We start from the raw sequence: 12,759 nt of genomic DNA on the forward strand, positions 1-12,759 counted from the left end.
TCTCCCATCACAGAGCAGTTCTACACTGAGCAGCAGACCTTTGGGTTGCCTGTCATTGCAGCCACAGACTCTGCAGATGTAAAGAAGGTGGCTGCAACCACCACCATCATTGCTGCTACTGTGAATTAACCCCACTGATGCCAAGGACACTGTAGACATGAGGGAGACAGCTGCTGCTGCCATCACAAGATAACTGTACTGCCACCAAGGACACCACCAAGGACACCACAGACATGAGGGAGGCAGTTGTAGCTACTGGTGCCTTTGCTGCCTCCATGAGGTAACCTGGCTGCTGCTGTGGACACCACAAGCAAGAGGGAGATAGTAGCAGCTGACAGCACTGCTGCCATCTCCATGGGGTAAACTCACTGTAGCCATGGACACCACAGATGTAAAGGATGTAGTTGCAGCCACCAGTGCCCTACCACCCCCACAAAGTAACCCTGCTATCACCAAGGACACCACAGATGTGAGGGAGGTTGTTCAGCTGACATCACCACTGCTGCCCCATGAGCTAACCCTGCTGCCACTGCAAACACCATAGATACAATGGAGGTTGTTGCAGCTGTCAGTGCTGCTGCCACCCCCATGAAATGACTCTGCTGCTTCAGACACCATAGGTGTGAGGGAGGCAGTTGCAGCCACCAGCAGCATTGCCACCATCAAGTCACCTATAAGGGAGTCCCCATAGGACTAACAGCAGAGTTCTCAACAGAAACTCTACAGACCAGAAGAGAATGGGATGTTATATTCAAAATACTAAAAGAAAAAACTGTCAGCTAAGAATACTATACCCAGCAAGGCTATCCTTCAAAAATGAAAGAGAAATAGTGTATTTACCAAACAAAAACTACAAGAGTTCACCACTATATGTCCAACCCTACAAGAAATTCTCAAGGGAGTCCTGCATCTGGAATTAAAAAAAAAAAAAGATAATCATTACCATGAATACACAAGGAAAAAAAAACCCCACTGGTAGAACAAAGGTGCAAATGAGAAACAGAAAGAAACTGCATATGACCACCTCCAAAAATCAATAACACTAAAGACAAACAATAAAAGGGCAACAAAGAGACAAAAGATATTTAAAACATCCTAATGAAAAATCAATAAGATGCCAGAAGTAAGACAATACCTTTCAGTAACAGCCCTAAATGTAAATGAATTAAATTCTGCACTGTAAAGACACAGACTGGCTGACTGGATTAAGAAGCTAGACCAACTATATTCTGTTTACAAGAGACTCACTTCACCTGCAAAGACACTCACAGACTAAGAGTGAAGGGATGGGAAACATATACCACACAAATAGAAATAAAAAACAAGCAGAAGCAGTTAATCTTATATCAGATTAAATAGACTTTAAACCAAAAACTATAAAAAGAGACAAAGAAGGCCACTATATAATGATAAAGGGATCTATCCAGCAAGAAGACATAACAGTCATAAATATATAAGCACCCAACACTGGAGCACCCAGATATATAAATCAAACACTATTAGTCTTAAGGAAAGAGGTAAACCTAAATTCAATAAAAGTTGGGGACCTGAGAACCTCTCTTTCAACATTGCACAGATCTTCTAGGCAACAAATCAAAAGAAAACACAGGATTTATATTACACCTCAGACCAATTGGACTTATGAGATATCTACAGAACATTTAATCAAATGACTACAGAATATACATTCTTCTCATCAGTGCATGGAATATTCTGTATGATAAAGCACAGGTTAGGTCACAAATCAAGTCTCAACAAATTTTTAAAAATTGAAATCATTTCAAATATTTTCTCAGACCACAATAGGTTAAAACTAGAAATCAATATCAAGTGTGACTGGAAAATATACAAACACATGGAAATTAAACAATACGTTCCTGAATGATCTCTGGGTCTAAGAAGAAATTAAACTGAAAATCAAACAATTTCTTAAAATTAATGAAAGTAAAGGCACATCATACCAAAACCTGTGGGATGCTGCAAAAGAAGTACTAAGAGGGAAATTTATTGCAATAAATGCTTACATCAAAATAATAAAAATGTTTCTAAGAAACAACCAAACACTTCACCTCAAAGAACTAGAAAAACAAGAACAATCCCATCTCAAAATTAGTAGAAGGAAAGAAATGATTAAGATCTGTGCAGAACTAAATTAAATAGAGACCCAAAAAACAATGTAAAAGATCAATGAAAGAAAAAGTTGATTTTTTGAGAAGATAAACAAAATAGACAAACTGTTAGCAAGGCAAACTAAAAGAAGAAGAGAACATGGGCCGAGCCTGTGGCGCACTTGGGAGGGTGCTGCGCTGGGAGCGCGGCGACGCTCCCAGCGGCCGCAGGTTCGGATCCTATATAGGAATGGCCGGTACACTCACTGGCTGAGTGCCGGTCACGAAAAAAAGAAAAAAAAAAAAAAAAAAAAAGAAGAAGAGAACAGACATAAATAACAAAAATCAGAAATGAAAAAGAAGACATTACAACTGATTCCACAGAAATACCAAGAATTATTAAAGACTATTATAAACAACTATATGCCAACAAATTTGAAAACCTGGAGGAAACAGATAAATTTCTGGACAAATAAAAACTACCAAGACTGAACCAAGAAGAAATAGAAAACCTGAACAGACTAATAACAAGCAAAAAGATTGAAGCAGTAATCAGCAGTCTTCCAACAACAACAAAAAAGCCCAGGACTAGACGGCTTTACTTCTGAATTCTACCAAATGTTTAAAGAGGAACTAATACCAATTATCTTCAAACTATTCCAAAATATTGAAACAGAGATTATTATCCCAAATTCATTCTATAGGGCCAACGTCACCCTGATACCAAAATCAGACAAAGATACAACAAAAAAAGAAAACTGTAGGTCAATATGTTTGATGAACATAGATAAAAAAAATCCTCAATAAAATATTAGCAAATAGAATACAAAACATATCAAAAAAATTTATACACCACAATCAGGTGGGATTCATCTCAGAGATACAAGAATGGTTCAACTCACACAAGTCCAAAGTGTGATACACCATATCAACAAAATCAAAGACAAAAACCATATGATTATCTCAATAGATACAGAAAAAGCATTTGACAAAATTTAACATCCCAGCATGATAAAGGCTCTCAGCAAATTTAGTGCAGAAGGAAAGTATCTCAACACAATAAAAACCATATATGACAAACCAATGTCCAGTATCATCCTAAATGAACAGAGAAATAAGACAAGGTACCCAGTCTCATCATTTCTATTTATCATAGTATTGGAAGCACTAACCAGAGCAATCAAGCAAGAGAAAGAAAAAAAGGGCATCCAGATTGGAGATGATGAATTTAAACTGTCCCTGTTTGCAGATGACATGATCCAATATACAGAAAATCCTAAAGACTCTACCAAAAACTCTTAGAGCTAATTAATAATTTCAGTAATATTGCAGGAAACAAAATCAACACCCCCAAATCGGTAGCATATTTATACTCCAACAACTAACTAGAATAAAAAGAAATCAAGAAAGCATGCCCATTTACAATAGTCACCATAAAAATAAAATACCTAGGAATCAATTTAACCAAGGAGGTGAAAAATTTCTACAATGAGAATTACAAAACATTACTGAAAGAAACTAAAGAGGATGTAAAAAGCTGGAAAGACATTCCATTCTCTTGGAATGGAAGAATTAACATTGTGAAAATGTCCATTTACCCAAAATGATATATAGATTCAATGCAATCCCCCTCAAAATACCAATGACAGTCTTAACAGAAATAGAAAAAATAACCCTAACATTCATATGGAACAACAAAAGACCCCAAATAGCCAAAGTAATCCTCAGCAAAAAAATAAATAAAAATAAGGCTGGAGGCATAAAAGAACCTGACATCAAATTATAACAAAGCTATAGTAACCAAAACAGCATGGTACTGGCAAAAAAACAGACACTCAGACCAATGGAACAGAATAGAGAACCCAGAAATCAACACATAAAATTACAGCCAACTGATATTTTGACGAAAGCACCAAGAATATATATTAGGGAAAAGACTGCCTCTTCAATAAATGATACTGGAAAAACTGGACATACATATGTAGAAGAATGAAACTAGACCTGTACCTTTTGCATGTAACAAAATCAAATCAAAATGGATTAAATATAAGGGCTGAAATTATAAATCTCCTAAAAGAAAACATAGGGGAAATACTTCAGGAAGTAGGTCTGGGCAAAGACTTTACAAATATGACCTTCAAAGTACAGGCGACAAAAGGAATAATAAACAAATGGGATTATATCAGACTAAAAAGCTTCTGCAAAAAAAAGAAAAAATTAACAGAGTGAAAAGACAACATGCAGAATGGGAGAAAATGTTTGCAAACTATTTGTCTGAGAAAGGATTAATATCCCCGATATACAAGGAATTCTAACAACTTAACATTAAAAGCAAACAAACACAAAACAAACAGAAAAAAAACCCGATTAAAACATGGGCAAAGAAAATGAATAGGCATTTTTCCAAAGGAAGATATACAAATGGCCAACAGACCCATGAAAAAATGCTTAACATCACTCAGTTTCAGGGAAATGCAAATGAAAACCATATTTAGATGTCATCTCACCCTAGTTAGACTGGCTACTATCGAAAAGACAGAGAATGACAAATGTTGGCAAGGATGCAGAGAAAGGGGACCCCTCCTACACTATGGATGGGACTGTAAATTGGGGCAGCCTTTTGGAAAACGATATGAATTTTCCCCAAATAACTACAGATAGAGCTGCTATACAATCCAAAATTCCACTGCTGAGTGTATACCCAAAGGAATGACAGTCATCACGTCGAAGGGACACCTGCACTCCCATGTTTTTCTCAGCTCTATTTACAATAGCCAAGAGTTGGAACCAACATAAATATCCATCATTGGACAACTGGGTAAAGAAAATGTGGTATATATACACCATGGAATACTAATCTGCCGTAAAAAACAACAAATACTGCCATTTGCAGCAACGTAAATGAGAAAAAAAACATTAGAGAAAATCATGTTGAGTAAAATAAAACAGGCACAGAAAGAGAAATACCACAGGCCCTCACTCCTAAGTGGGAGCTAAAAAATAAATAAATGAATTTTAAAAAGGAAAGAAAGAAATACACAACAATCACAATAGTATGTTGAACTTTCAAAAGGAGAGAGCAAAACTAAGTTTACCAGAGGTGGGAAAGGGATTAGGGACTAGTAAGGGAGGAATTGGAAAAGGGCCAACAAAAATGATTACAGTGTATATACTAATGATTATAGTGAATATGCTAATTATCCTGATTTGAGCATTGCCAATTGCACACAGGTAATGATATTCAAGGCTGTTCCCCACTGATATGTACAATTAACTATGTTATAATAATAATAAGAAGAAGAAGAATAAGAATAAGAATAAGAATAAGAATAAGAATCTTCTGTGGATTGATTGAATGATGTCCCCAAAAGTCCATATATTAGAAGCTTAGTTCCCACTGTAACTGTTGAGGTGGAAATCCTATTATGGTAATTGATAGGTGGGGCCTTGAAGAAGTGATTAGATTGTAGGACCATGTTGTAGTGAATTGATTAATAATGGTGATCAGCGGCGTGGTTCTGAGGGCTTTCAATGAAGAGCACATAAGAAGTGAGATTCTCTGTGCTCTGCCATTTTCTGCTATGTGATACCCCTGGGTCATTGTTACCACCACCAAGGCCATCACCAAAAGTGTTCCCTGGACTTTTCAGCCTCCAAAAGTATAAGCAATAAATTTCGTTTTCTTATAAGTCACCTAGTTCCAGATACCTTGTTATAAGCAACAGAAATGGACTAATAAGGAATTACAAAGGAAAAAAAAAACAAAAAAACAACTACACTGAAACTAATTCTGGCCTGAGACTGAGTCTTTCCCACAAACTGTGGCCCCTTAAGTTCTACTGCATTGTTCAGTCTCCACAGTGCGGCTCCTGTGCCAATTGGAAGGCAGATCACCTACCTGTCTATATTGTTCCCCGATGCACTCCTGGTGGATCACCACCCCAGCACTGCAAATGTTTTCTATGGAGCGGGTCCTGCATGAGTCCACCAAGAAGACTTACCAGACTTACCTGATTACTTCCTCCCATTGGCTTTGGCCCCTCCCTCCCATGCAGGTGCAAGGTAAACTTGTGAGCAGTTTTGCCAGCCTGGGAAATATGATGCTGCACTCTGAAGTGACTTTTATTTATTTATTTTTTTTGGCCAGAAGTCTCAGCACCTTTTCCCCTGAAGACTCCATGTCGCTTCACACAAATGGTGGTGCTGCGGCTCTGCCAGTAGCTGCTCTGGGAGGGGCAAGGGCTGGGTCTGATCAGGGTGATCCCTCCTCCTGCTCACCATGGTTTTCAACGCCCTCACATACCCAGGAGTTTTCTCTCCTCCCGTTCCCCTAAGTTCCAGTGATTACAAGATGGCAGTTTTTGTGTTTTAATAGTTGTAAGTGGATCGGCTGTGGGGGTGAGTGACACTGGGATTGTCTATTCTTCCATTGTGGTGATGCCACATCTCTTCCACAAATTTTTAAGCATAAAATTTCCTGTGTTAAATCCTTTCTACTTAAAATATTCTGAGAATTTTCTGCATCTCCACGGATACCTGACTGTTAAGTATTCTGATAACAAATAGCTCTAGCGGTTTGGAGACTCCCTTGTAAGGCAACAATAATCTATCATTTTGTGCCATAGTTAATTAGACATAGGCCACACGTGTTTTCGTGCCCTTTTATGCTGTAAGTCTCTCAGTACCCCATAATACAATGGATTAAATGACTGCATTCAGTTCTCAACATAGGATCTTAGGTAGTATGGGAATTACCTAAACTGTTTACTTCTTGGTCTTTTCCTGGACCATTCTTTCTCTACTGCTCAACCAATAATTACATAAGGAAAGTAAAAGTTCTGACACATCATACCGTTTCCAATTTACTAATGTGATTCTTATTAACATGCTTGAGTATCAAGGTTGGGATGGATGGAGGGAGACAAACCTTCAGCATGGTGTGTATTTATGGGTTTTCAGTTGTCTTTGAGATCCATTCTCCAGTGACCACAGCAACCAGAGAATGGGATTTCATGTGCAAGTTTGCTGGTGGAGAATCCTTAACGCTGACGTGGAATAAGTACAGGAGAATCAGGACTTGAATGTCAATAATAGGGCCAAGATAAAAAAGTATAAAAATAATGCCAAAGGATTTAATTGTTACCATCTATTTCTGCAAGCCTTATCATAATTTCTGTAATTCACATATTACTATTTGTAGATGAAATATAAACTGGAACTAATATGAGATCATAAGCTTGAGTTCTATAAGCTGCTTCTATTCACAACTTTGGGAATTTTAATATTTTTGGCTGTTTTATAGTGTGATTATTATCCTCTACAAGCTTCAACTCACGAATATTGAGTTTATTTTCTGGGTTTTTTTTTTTTTACTCAATTTGTAAATTATATTGGTCTTAACCATAATCAATTAGAAAATAAGCAAAATATTTGTATTTTTTAAAATGTTCTTTCTACCGTATTACAAAATTTATAGTCCATCCCAAGTACTTGCCTAAGAAAGGTAAGAACAAAGTAATGCAAGTTGAAAAAGTTAAGAACGGTCAGTATATTGACTTGTTGTTGAAGACCAGTCCTAGTCTGAAACAAAAACAAGAAACATGGTGGCATATAAAAATATCACTCCTCAGTCTCATAAGTGGTTTTCAGAATGTATGACCAAAGAAATGTTTTTGAAATCTTCTACCCACTCACTTTCACTCTGCAGAAGTCCACATGTCATTATATTCAATAAATGTAAACAGCCACTTGGAAAATATATATTTGCTTTTTCCCAAATGTTCTTGTCTTGTAGATGTAAATGTTACTGGGTGAAGATACGTCACACACTTGACTTTCTGGGCATGTTGACTTGTGCTTTTGATGACATCATTACTCAGCTGGCTACGTGAGGCCTCTAGCTCAAGCCTCATTTCCTAGCCTTGTCCTTTAGCCAGGGCATTGCTGAAATTTATAATTCCTTTCACTTAACTGAGAAGCTACCACATTTACAATTAAGAATCAAGAAAGTATGCAGAGAAGGCAACCATTTCTAGTTGGCTCTTGTTTCTCTCAGAAAGGGGTTGAGCCCATCAAAGACAAACCCTATTTTTTAGCCAAGGAGGTCTCCGTCCTACGGACAAATTAAATAGACATTCTAGTTGTGAATTCATCCTTTCATTTCCCCTGTGCTAAACAAGAGGATTACTGAGATAAAGAACGATACTCTCAGCCTTCAAGAGCTCATGGTCTCCGGGGGGAGACAGACAGGTCAATCAAACCCACCCTGCTCAGAGACGCTTCCTTTCACAGAGGCATCTGCAGTGCACTCTAGGAACACTGAGGAGGGACAACCCCAAGAGGAGCCCTGAACTTGTTCCCAGTACATCCGCAAACTTCTATCAAAATGTGTTGCAGTGGCAGTGGAGGACAAGTTGATGTCATTATACTCCTTTTAGAGAGAAAAAAATCCTGAGATGCAGAAAAAAAAAAAAAAAAAAATGGAAGTAAGCTTTTTCACAGCCATCATGCAGAGCTGAGATTAGAACCATTTCTGGAGGCACAGTGACTCAGCCCAAGAAAATAGATGTGCTGTTCCAGCGTTCCTTGGCAAAAAGCCCTCCTTGCCATGAGTAGAAAAGATGCTACATTTTGTTTCATATTCAAAATATGTTATATAATCCAGTTGGAATTCAATGAAACTATGTTCCTCACTTCATCCTAGACCCTTAAGGGACACCTGAAAATAAATTGTGGGCAAAGTAAGACCTGTTTTTCTATTTGGCTTTGCCTTTTCAAAGTCAGCTCTTCCTCTTGACTACCCCATTCATGTTGAGGTGGCTACCATTTCTCTGTTACGAAAAAACAAACTGTCAGAATCAAGTGTGAGCCCTTTCATTTCCCCTCTCACCCATTCTTCTGAGTGTCACACTTCCATGTCTCATTTCCTACACCCAGTCCCACCCTCCATATCACAGCACCCCAACTCTTCCAATTATATCTTACCTGCCTGCTATCTCTAAGCTCTCCTGATTAGCAATGCTCTGATTTGTATTCCTACACTTCTCCTCTCATCAATTAGCCTTCCACGCATGTCCCAAAATCCTAAATTCTCTCTTCTTCCTAAAAGAAAAAAATCTTAGCTTGCCCCCCTCCCCTTTCCAGGCTCATTCTCAGTGATCACCTTCTCTGACCCTTACCCAACCAAGTCATTTCATCTCTGTTGCCCAAACTCACCTGGAGTTCCTACATTTTCATTTTTGCTTGGGTCACTGGCTTTCCCTGGATTGCCCTCCTCTTTACATCTGCCTTTCTTAATCCCACCCTTTGACAAGGTTCCACTTCAGTCTCTTGAAATCTTTCTTGATCACTCTAGCTAATCATGTTTTCTTTCTACTCTAAACTCTCAGAGGCCTTATAAGCCATACCCCTAATTTGGCCCTCACTGTAACAGAGCTGGATAGGAAACACCATCTCCCCATGCCTATGTGTCAAATCTTCCCAAATATTTTTTGAGGGCCTAATACATGCCAGTAACTGTGAAAAATGCTTTACTCGAATCATAAATAAAGTCTTTAAAAAACCTCATGAGTCACTTTCCCATTTTCACATGAGAAAACCAAGGTCCAGAGAAGATAAATTCCTGAGGGACCTAGAGCCATATACCAAGTAAGCATTCAGTCTCAACAGGAGCTTGTCTACCGGCTGGCAGGCCCATGCAATCTCCACTGTGATATTACACTATAAACACTTTGATGAAAAGGGCTATGTCTAGGACCTCTTTAGAATCCACCCAGTGAAGAGTGTAAATCCTCAATGAAAATGTATTAAATAACAGTTTTGTCTTATAGGTGCTTTGTAACCTGTGTTTCAAAAGAGAGAGTAACAGTGGAGTTTAAGCATCTGTAGGCTCTAGATGTTCAACTACATTTAGATTCTGCAGAAGTCTAAATACAAACCTGTTCTTATTCCTTAAGGAAACAGATTTGCTCATGACTGGGAAAGGGAAGATCATAGAAACCACACCAATCAGTGGGTAAAGAGGCCTCAATATGTCCTGCTAACCTTTCTTCCTCACTTAGATTTGGGGTTAGAGTACTGGCACATGTCTTCCAGTTTGTGCTTTGACACAGAAGATGGTGACACCAAGACTGTGAATATATCTATCTGCTCTTTGGGATTTGGTCCTCCACAGAGACCTTCTGCCACTTTGCTCCAATACTATTAGCTGCTCCCAAATGACCCTAGCAAGAAGTGGTGACCTGTAATGATTGTGCCAGATGGAAGGAATGGCAAATCCTGCTTGAGACCAGGCTCCTTTGGATGTAGAAAAGCTTTCATTATAACCAGGTTAGAAACAGAAAAGTCGAGCATCTGATATTCCTAAAAACACTGAAGAGAGATATGACTTGCTTTAAGTTCAAAAAGTTCATGTCTGCACAGCCAGTGATTAGGGAAATTTTTCATAAACCTCAGAGATTCTGTGAAGATTCTGGCTTCTAAGAATGTCAGTCTCTGTGATGAAAGATAACTGGAGTCAGGTTAAAGAATAATGCCTGCATCTTAGCTGTGTGGGTTCAAGAAGCTGTACCCCACTAGAGTTAGCTAATGTTATGCAAGCTTTGAAAAGAAAGATGTTTTTGTGACTAGGGTAACCTAGGGAGAATAAAAACTCTGATTTGATGAAAAGCCTCTGGTAAAATTAGAACCTGCTTCTATGCTTATTCAAGGAAAATGGAAAGTAATGAAAATTAAAAGAGTGGCAGAGGAATCTTGCAAAAAATCCTGACAAGATGGCAATCTAGAATTCAATAGAGTTGATTTGTCTTTCTCTAGGAATGTATCAGTTTTTTTCTCTTCCTTTCGATTTCTTTTTCTTTCTGTCTCTCTCAGATAGCGACACGTGCCTTTTCTCAGTAAATTTATTATATTCATAAAAGAAACGTTTTCAGGGAGTACATGTAAGCTTTTAAAGAAGAGGCTTGGAACAATGGGGAGACTTTGAACATCAGCAGCACAACAACAAACAGTTACCTGATGCAAACTTAACTCAAGGTGCAGTGTGTGGTTCTGCAGAGAGAGAGTGGCTGATTTCAGACAAGCTTCAAAGAATCTAGCCTGGCAGATGGCATTTTCTTGGGATATCATGATTTGGAAGCTGTTTATTACATCAAGAAACAGGAATAGAACTTGGAATGGGGGATAAAGACACAGACATATTTAACACAGGGGGCCAGGAATGGGCTGAGCCAGGACACAAGATAAGATAGAATTGTGTTACCCACACAGGACATGGACACGATTAACATCAAAGGCAGGAGACATAGAGTTAATCAATTCGAACTGGCACAATACTCACTAATTGGTCAAATCTGAGTGCCAAATTCTGGGCTCTTCAGGCTTCAGAGTGTGAATCCACACCAGGTCAAATCCAATGTGCCAAACCAGACTCTAAAACCAAAGCTGAGGATATAAGAGCAAGAATCAAGAGAGTGAAACAAGCTACAGAACTCTTAATCCCAGGGCACTCAAAAACGGCCATTAGGTCACTGCTGAACCAACCACACCATACAGCCGTCTGCTTATTTCTGCAGATTAATGTTTTATCCCTGGGCAGGCTTGGAACAGGCCAGGGCCTCAGTCTTATTCTGAGAGCCCAGAGCATCCCACGTCACTGTGGACCTTTCTTCTTGTTGCCCAGTCTAGCACAGGGGAAAGAAATAATGTCATGGAGAAGGTGTGGGCTACTAGGACTTCTTCACAGCACTGGGGAAAAGGGGCACGAAGTGTCTAGCACAATGCCTGACCAATGCTAAAGTCTGGAGTGAAATCTTTATCCTGCTGTTACTAGTTGGGTGCCATTGAGTAAACCACAGTCCCTTTGAACCTCATTTTCTATGTTTGTAAAATGGGCATCAAAATACCCCAGTGCCTGTCCCTGTTCTGTCTGTTCTGAGATCCATTTTCTGTTTTTGCTGTGTTCTATATCACAGGGTGCTAACCCTGCAAACTGCATTTCTCTGTTTTCTGACCAACGGGAGGCACTGCGGGGAGACTGGATAACGAAGGAATGAGAGCCTTCTTTCCCAGTCTCACTGCCTCGATGGTATTTCCAGAAGCATCTGGGTTTCCTCTGTGGTTCCAGTTCCCTGTGGGCTCTGGGAATTCTGCCCTCTTCCTTTTCCTGCCAATATGAGGGTGCCTCAACACCCCCTGTTTGGCTTCTCATCTTTTGCTTTACCTGTGTTAACAATTCTCTGTTTTAAGTTCTCTGTGTTACCAGTTCTCTGTCTCATACCCTCCCCATTATAAATATTTAGAGGGTATCTTATTTTTCTGCTTGGGTCCTAACACACCTTCCTCACAGTATTATTGTAATGGGTGGTGATAATTACAGACATGAATCATCTAGCACAGTGCCTGGTGAATAATAAAATGCTCATATGTTTGCTCAATGTGCATGGCTATAGAAGGAGGACCTGCTTTATGTGAGCTCCTCCAGGCCCTCCTTTAGGTTCCATCCCCAGCTCTTCTTCATGGTGTACAAATACCACACGGTGTTTGTTTGGTAACAGCACATAGATGGCTTTGCATGTGAAGTTAGATGATATTTCTAAATCAATGTTTTATCCTTCCTGTGGCCACAAATGTGCTAGGAAGAGCAGGTCCTGAC

At 39.1% G+C, this 12,759-nt stretch overlaps 1 pseudogene; it reads left to right on the forward strand.

The window, feature by feature from the left end:
- Nucleotides 1-376: 376 nt before the first annotated feature.
- The window catches only part of LOC134362521 (small ribosomal subunit protein RACK1-like), a 113,431-nt pseudogene continuing 101,048 nt past the window's right edge, over nucleotides 377-12,759 (forward strand).

This window comes from Cynocephalus volans, chromosome 14, assembly GCF_027409185.1.
Source record: "Cynocephalus volans isolate mCynVol1 chromosome 14, mCynVol1.pri, whole genome shotgun sequence".
In the NCBI taxonomy this organism is placed as follows: domain Eukaryota; kingdom Metazoa; phylum Chordata; class Mammalia; order Dermoptera; family Cynocephalidae; genus Cynocephalus; species Cynocephalus volans.